The following is a 7,222-nucleotide window of genomic DNA, read 5'->3' as shown; positions in this document are numbered from 1 at the left end:
GGGGGGGCGGTTACAGAACTACCCCCTGGTCTCTCTATAGTTTACACATGACATTTAAATGAGGACACAAAGTTCTAGTTTGCTGTCAAAATCCTCCACAGGAAGAGGATGTAAGCTCCTCCCCTTTTTCTGATTTAAAAATGTTCAAATCCAGAAAAAGAATCTTCTTCACCTCAGCTGCTGTTTCAGACCCTTAGACAGAAGTTTATCCATCCTCCTCCTCCTCCTCCTCCTCTCCTTCCTCCTCCTCTTCCTCTTCCTCTTCCTCCTCCTCCTCCTCCTCCTCCTCTTCTTCCTCCTCCTCTTCCTCTTCCTCTTCCTCCTCTTCCTCCTCCTCCTCCTCCTTTTCCTCCTGAGACGCACCCCCAAAACGTTTGGAAACATTTCATCACCTTCATCTCTGTTGTTGAGTTACGGGGCATCACCTGTCTTCAGAGACACTCGTGCACCTGCACTCGTGCACCTGCACTCGTGCACCCCCCAGCAGATCGATGCCCCACAGGTAAGCCTAGATGTGGATCTCCTTAAAGCCCTTGTTATCAGACAGCTGCAGAGCAGACGGTGTGTTTGCGCAGTCAGGACAGATGCAGCTGCTCCTTCAGACGTTCATCATCTTCAGGTTATCCAGAGAAGCTGAGAGTTCTCCGATGTTCTCTGCAGCTCTGAGTCACAATGACATTCATGGATCATATTCGATCCTTACAGATTCTGGTTCTGAGCTGCTGAACTTTGACCTGTCTTTTATGTAAATGGTAAATGGCGTATACTTGTAAAGTGTTTTCTTCACAGTCACACACTGGTGGCTCCGCTGCTGAACACTGGCACCAACCTCCAACCAGAGGCGATTCGGGGCTCAGTGTCTGGCCCAAGGACACTTCGACACATGGGGGGGCAAGGCGGAGTCGAACCTGCTCACTTCTGATCAGGAAGATTACAGCTGCACCACGGCTGCCACTCCAGCAAGTGTTAGTTTGATGGACACTAGGGGGCAGTCTGGGTTCTACTGCTGTAGAAAACGCTGAAGAAGAAAGACTTCCATCTTTACTGGAGAACATCAGTTACTGAAGACGAGGATCATCCTGGATGAGTCTGGAGTCATCACAGGACAACACACACAACACACACAACAACACACACAACAACACACACACAACACACACACAACAACACACACACAACACACACACAACAACACGCACAATAACACACACAACAACACACACAACACACACACAACAACACACAACACGCACAATAACACACACAACAACACACACAACACACACACAACACACACACAACACACACAACACACACAACACACACAACAACACACAACAACACACACAACACACACAACAACACACACAACAACACACACAACACACACAACACACACACACACACACACACACAACACATGCAACACAGACGCACAACAACATGCACACAATAACAACAACACAAAACAACAACAACACACACGCACAACTCCTGATGCTGATCTGTGAGGAGGACTCTGAAGATTCTGAAGGGATTCTGCTGTTCTGGAGGGGCAGCATCAGGTCAGTGGAGGTCCAGAAGACCTGCAGACACTGATGAAGAAGTTCACTGTTTGACGGCAGAACCCGCTCCGTTAGTCAGACAGATGCTGGTTCCTCCGCCGACATGGAGGTTCAGCTGAGTCTGTTTCCATGGTTTCTTCATCTTCCAACAGTCTGGAAATGAAGGAGAAATACAAGTTAAAACTAGAGACGGCGTCATGGAAACGTTATCAATCTGAAGAGAGCTAAAGTAAATATATGATGACAAGAAAATACTCTTCTTTGGTGCTCTTTAAACATTTTACTTCTCTACTGAATGAATACAAGTTTAAAATCCTTTTTTGGCCTTTTGTCAGTTGGTTTTCCCATTGATGTTGTTGTCCCTGAAGGCATCACAAAGACCTCCTGTCTGTCTGAAATGTTTCCTCATTACTTTGAGGGAAAAAAAACGTCATCGTAAAACCTGCATGAATCATTTGAAACCGAGTTTATTCAAACAAAACGAATCATTTGAACAGAGATGGAAACTTGAAACCTCTCAATACCATCAATACTCTCATTACTGTCAATACTCTCATAACCATTAACACTCTCAATACCATCAATACTCTCATATCCATCAATACTCTCAATACCATCAATACTCTCATATCCATCAATACTCTCAATACCATCAATACTCTCATTACTGTCAATACTCTCATTACCATTAACACTCTCAATACCATGAATACTCTCATAACCATCAATACTCTCAATACCATCAATACTCTCATTACCGCCAATACTCTCATTACCATTAACACTCTCAATACCATCAATACTCTCATTACTGTCAATACTCTCATAACCATTAACACTCTCATTTTTTTCTTCATCCCCTCGTTTTTTACTCTCATCTTCTCGGTTCTGCTTGATTTGGGGGCTCTGCGGCTCTGCAGGCTGATCATCATCCATCATGGCTGAAACTCCTCTTTTTTCCGCCCCTCTCAGCCTCCTGACCTTTAGCAGACCTTTTCCCCAGGATGATTTCCTCTCTAATCGTAGTCAGAGATAAAGAGATCTCCTTTCTGCTGGGAACACCTCTGCAGACGGCTGAGACCCACCAAAACCCAGATGGACCGAGCTGAGTGGACATCCCTGGAGAGGCTGGTCACTATAGGACTAGTCTATGAGGGATCAAGCAACCTGCAGGAAGCATTCGTCATTAAATCAACCAAAACACTGTTCCATGAGGATCATGGGAGTTCATTCCCCATGGAGACGTTTCAGACGGCTGGAGCAGGAGAGAACTTTCAAGAAAACTCCTCAAACTCCAGCGATGATCGTTCTGGTTCTTCCACCACCACACGTCATCTCGTCTGAAACTCCTGAGAGGTTTTTAGGAAATATATTTGGAAACTTTCAGTTGTAGAGGAACCAGCACATCAGCAAAGGTTTGTCTGAGTTTTGGTCCGATTCCTCCAGCATCACAGATCAAACAGGATGTGGTTCATGTGGTCTTAAGGTGTAATAAGGCAGCGCTCTCCAAGGATCTCCTAAATCCTACGTGCGCTGAGGCATGCGGCTCACATGGCAGGACGTAGACCCAACATCAGACGAAGTCAGCCGTGAACAAACAGAATTACACCAGAGTGCAAACACCCTCTTAGAAGACTGTTTTAGTAACTCACATGTAAAGCAGACTCAGGAGCTCACAGGTGAACTCCACAGGCTGTTGACTCAAACTCCAATGCTGCTGCTGCTCTGATCCTTCTTCAAGTGGAGGATCTGCTGGAACAACAACCTCGTCTTTAGCTCCACCTGTAACTCGCCCTGGAAATGGAGGAACTTTGACCTTCTGATCTTCTAAAGAGGTCCTAGGCTCCACCTTCATTCACGAGGAACCGATCAGTGATGTTTCAGGTTTCCTTCAACACCTCTGAAGCATCGGAGAACTTCCATGCTGTATAAGCCCCTCCTTCAGTGGATGACATCATCAGCAGTTTCTGTCAGCTGATCACATCCAGTGGAAGAGAAAACAACGATGATGATCTTCTTTCTTCATCACCTCCACTGTCCTTCACTGAAACCTGGACTGAGAATCGGTGACCTTCAACCAAACCAGCATTGAACCAAATGGTGAGAATGATGTTTCCATGGCAACCAACAAAACAAAGAAGTCCCAACATGAAACGTTTCTCTGTAAATGCAGCTTCAGCCACAGTCTCAGGAGTTTCACCTTTGATATGTTTTCTATTTTTAACCTAAAATCTCAGTTTTAATGCAAACGGTGAAATGGTAGATGGGGGGGGGGGCTGATATAAATGGTATCAACCAGCATGGAATGACGCTCTTGACTCCTCCTGGCGGGGGGGTGATTAATAAGCAAACTGTGTGTTCTGGTGGATCGTCAGCGCTGACCTTCAGCTCCAGGTCGAGGTGCCGGACATGAAGAGCTCGCCTTCGCTCGGCGCTTCCATGGTGATGCTGGTTAGGAACAGAGTGGTGGGGCTGGAGCTGCAGAGATGCTGGTGGGGGCTCCCAGAACACGTTTGTCATGCAATCAGACTCACACTGTTCTAATCAAGCCCATTCTATCAATCAGAGCGCCATTTGACACTTTTAGCTGCTAATTAGCTTTTGGAATGTCCCCATGGGGGGGTTCACTGCTGCAGCCCCCCAATGGACAAACTCTACATCCACGTGGGACCAAAGATCAGCAGCATTTTCCATCCTCCCTTCAGAATCTCTCTGGTTCATGTTTGCACCAGCAGAAGAAGATTCTGATCTGTGGAGCCAAAATGAAAATCTGAAAGATTAAGGCTGAAGCTCGAAGTGACTGAAGCAGAGAGAGAGAAGATCCTCTTCAGGATGACGAGGAACTCTTTCCAAAGATTTAGAGGATCCACGTGTTTTCTATGACAGAAGAGAAGAAAGTCTGAATGTGTGACTGGGAAGAACATGCAGGAGAACATGAAGAAAGAGAACATGAAGAAAGAGAACTTGAAGAAAGAGAACTTGAAGAAAGAGAACTTGAAGAAAGAGAACTTGAAGAAAGAGAACTTGCAGAAAGAGAACTTGCAGAAAGAGAACTTGCAGAAAGAGAACTTGAAGAAAGAGAACTTGAAGAAAGAGAACTTGAAGAAAGAGAACTTGAAGAAAGAGAACCCCCAAGAGGAAGAAATGAAAAGTCCACACGGAATGGACCATGTTAAGTTTGCAACCAGAGCTTTCTATCTGTGAGGAAAAGTGCTAACCGCTACACCCTCGTGCCCATGACGGACTTTCTAACCTTACTGAGAATAGGTGGGGGGGGTTGGTTCTTCTGCTCCTCCAGGTACACAGGAGTCTCCAGTCCACAGACGGGACAGATTTCTAAAGGAAGTTCTGCAGCTGAACCTGATGGATCAGACTGAAGCTGAGCTCCTCCTTTCAGAAGATTGTTCTCCTTGTTTCATGTCAGATGTTGGTGACGGTTCTCTTTCATCCAGGTGACGTCTGGAATCATCTGGACTCTGAGTCTTCTTCCTGCTCATCATGGTCTCTCTCAGAGTCCCAGATTATGCTTTGCTAATTGTTGGAACTTTTTTTCCAGACTTTTTCCACAAACATGGGTTCATAAAACTTCCCTTCTATCAGATTTTAACGTCTCAGCGTCTTCTTCTTCTGACTGAGAGAATCTGCAGACGAACGTTGAGTTCGCTCCGGGAAGATTGGAGGCACTGAGTCCAAACGGGGCTCCTCAGCCTGAAATTTGGATTTGTCTGGCTTCTCTGCCGGAGAACGGTTGATCTTTATCGGCTCCCCCGCTGCGCGCTGGCATTTACTCTGATCCTCATAAAGCATCCATGATGAGGTCACTGGGACCTCCGGCACCTGAGCGCTGAAATGCTGCCGGATGTCCTGCACAGGTCAGGCCAGAGCAAACAGAAGGTTGTGTCAGTGCTCACAGTGATGATTTAATACAGCTCAACATGTTAGCATCTAGAATGTCTTCAGTTTGTAATAATGAAGCTTCTTTGGGCTTGATTTCATTAAGCTATTATGTTAAACAGATTTGTTTTTAAAAGATTACCAGCACTTTGACTTTTATTCAACTTTCATGTTTTTGTTTTAACAAGTTATTTTCTTTCTTTCTATTTTTGGTATTTTCAGACCACTGTGGGCTCAGAAATGCTCCGTGAAGTTCAGTATTTTCACACAGTCTGCTCCTCACACAGTCATTAATCCTTCAGGTCCAACCACACAGGAAAAGAAACGCTGCAGAGATTTAAATTATGTCCCAAGGAGAAGGATGTGGAGTTCAAGAACCATTGAAGTATGCATACCGACCAGAGCCCAGCAGCTCCAGCGCTGCTGCAGACTCTGAACGCAGAGACGTGGAGGAGGGCCGGAGGGGAGAAGGGGCCCGCTTCAGAGTCAACTTTCAGCAGGAGAAATGAGCTCCCCGCTGTAATCTACAGCCCCTCTGCTGAACAGTATCTAAATATTTCTCATGGTTTACAGCCGCGGGTTCAAACCTGTAGATGGAACACAACAGGGAAAGAGATTATGGCTTTTGTCAGACCGTAAAAGCGTGTTTCTGGATGCTTTGGTTGATTAGGACGGAGGAGCGGCGCTCTCGGCTCCAAACCCACAGAGTCTCCTCAGAGATGTGATAACGGGACACGTCAGCACAGCTAAGAGGCTCAAGATGACCCCAGAGTGTGCTCTGAACTTAAAGTGCAGGTAATTCAATTACAGCCAGCCTTGGCTGCAGAATCTCTTCACTCCTAAAGCGGGGGCCCCAGACTCTGAGGAGAGACGCTGTAAATACTGCTCATGACACGCAGCCAAATAGAAAAAGCTCTTTTCTGCTGCGCTCATGGCGTGGAAATGCTCCATGCAGAATGGTAATGAAGAGTCATAAAACGGCAGTAATGATCCCAACAGGCTGCTTTATGGCCTCACACTCACTCATTCGCTGGATGAGTTGTTGCTGCAGAGAAACTGACAACATACAAACCATTTGGAACCAGAGCTGGGAGGATCAGGAATGACACCAGATCGGCTGAGACATAAATGGAGTAGACGGAGTCTGTCATACGTGTGCAGCCTGTCAAACGTGTGCAGTCTGTCATACGTGTGCAGTCTGTCGTATGTGTGCAGTCTGTCAAACGTGTGCAGTCTGTCAAACGTGTGCAGTCTTTCGTATGTGTGCAGTCTGTCAAACGTGTGCAGTCTGTCATACGTGTGCAGTCTGTCATACGTGTGCAGTCTGTCGTATGTGTGCAGTCTGTCATACGTGTGCAGTCTGTCAAACGTGTGCAGTTTGTGAAACGTGTGCAGTCTGTCATACGTGTGCAGTCTGTCAAACGTGTGCAGTTTGTCAAAAGTGTGCTGTCTGTCATACATGTGCAGTCTGTCAAACGTGTGCAGTCTGTCATACGTGTGCAGTCTCTCATACGTGTGCAGTCTGTCAAACGTGTGCAGTTTGTCAAACGTGTGCAGTTTGTCAAACGTGTGCAGTCTGTCGTATGTGTGCAGTTTGTCAAACGTGTGCAGTCTGTCATACGTGTGCAGTCTTTATTGTGTTCAGTCTGATACTTGTGCATTATTATACATGTGTGGTTTTGATATGAATGTCTGTCTTATTTGTAAATTAAGTATTTGGTCAATAACTAAAGTTCATCTCAATTCTTTGTTGGCAACGATAA

Source organism: Oryzias melastigma, linkage group LG21 (genome assembly GCF_002922805.2).
Source record: "Oryzias melastigma strain HK-1 linkage group LG21, ASM292280v2, whole genome shotgun sequence".
NCBI classification, from domain to species: domain Eukaryota; kingdom Metazoa; phylum Chordata; class Actinopteri; order Beloniformes; family Adrianichthyidae; genus Oryzias; species Oryzias melastigma.
This window is presented reverse-complemented; position numbering follows the sequence as displayed.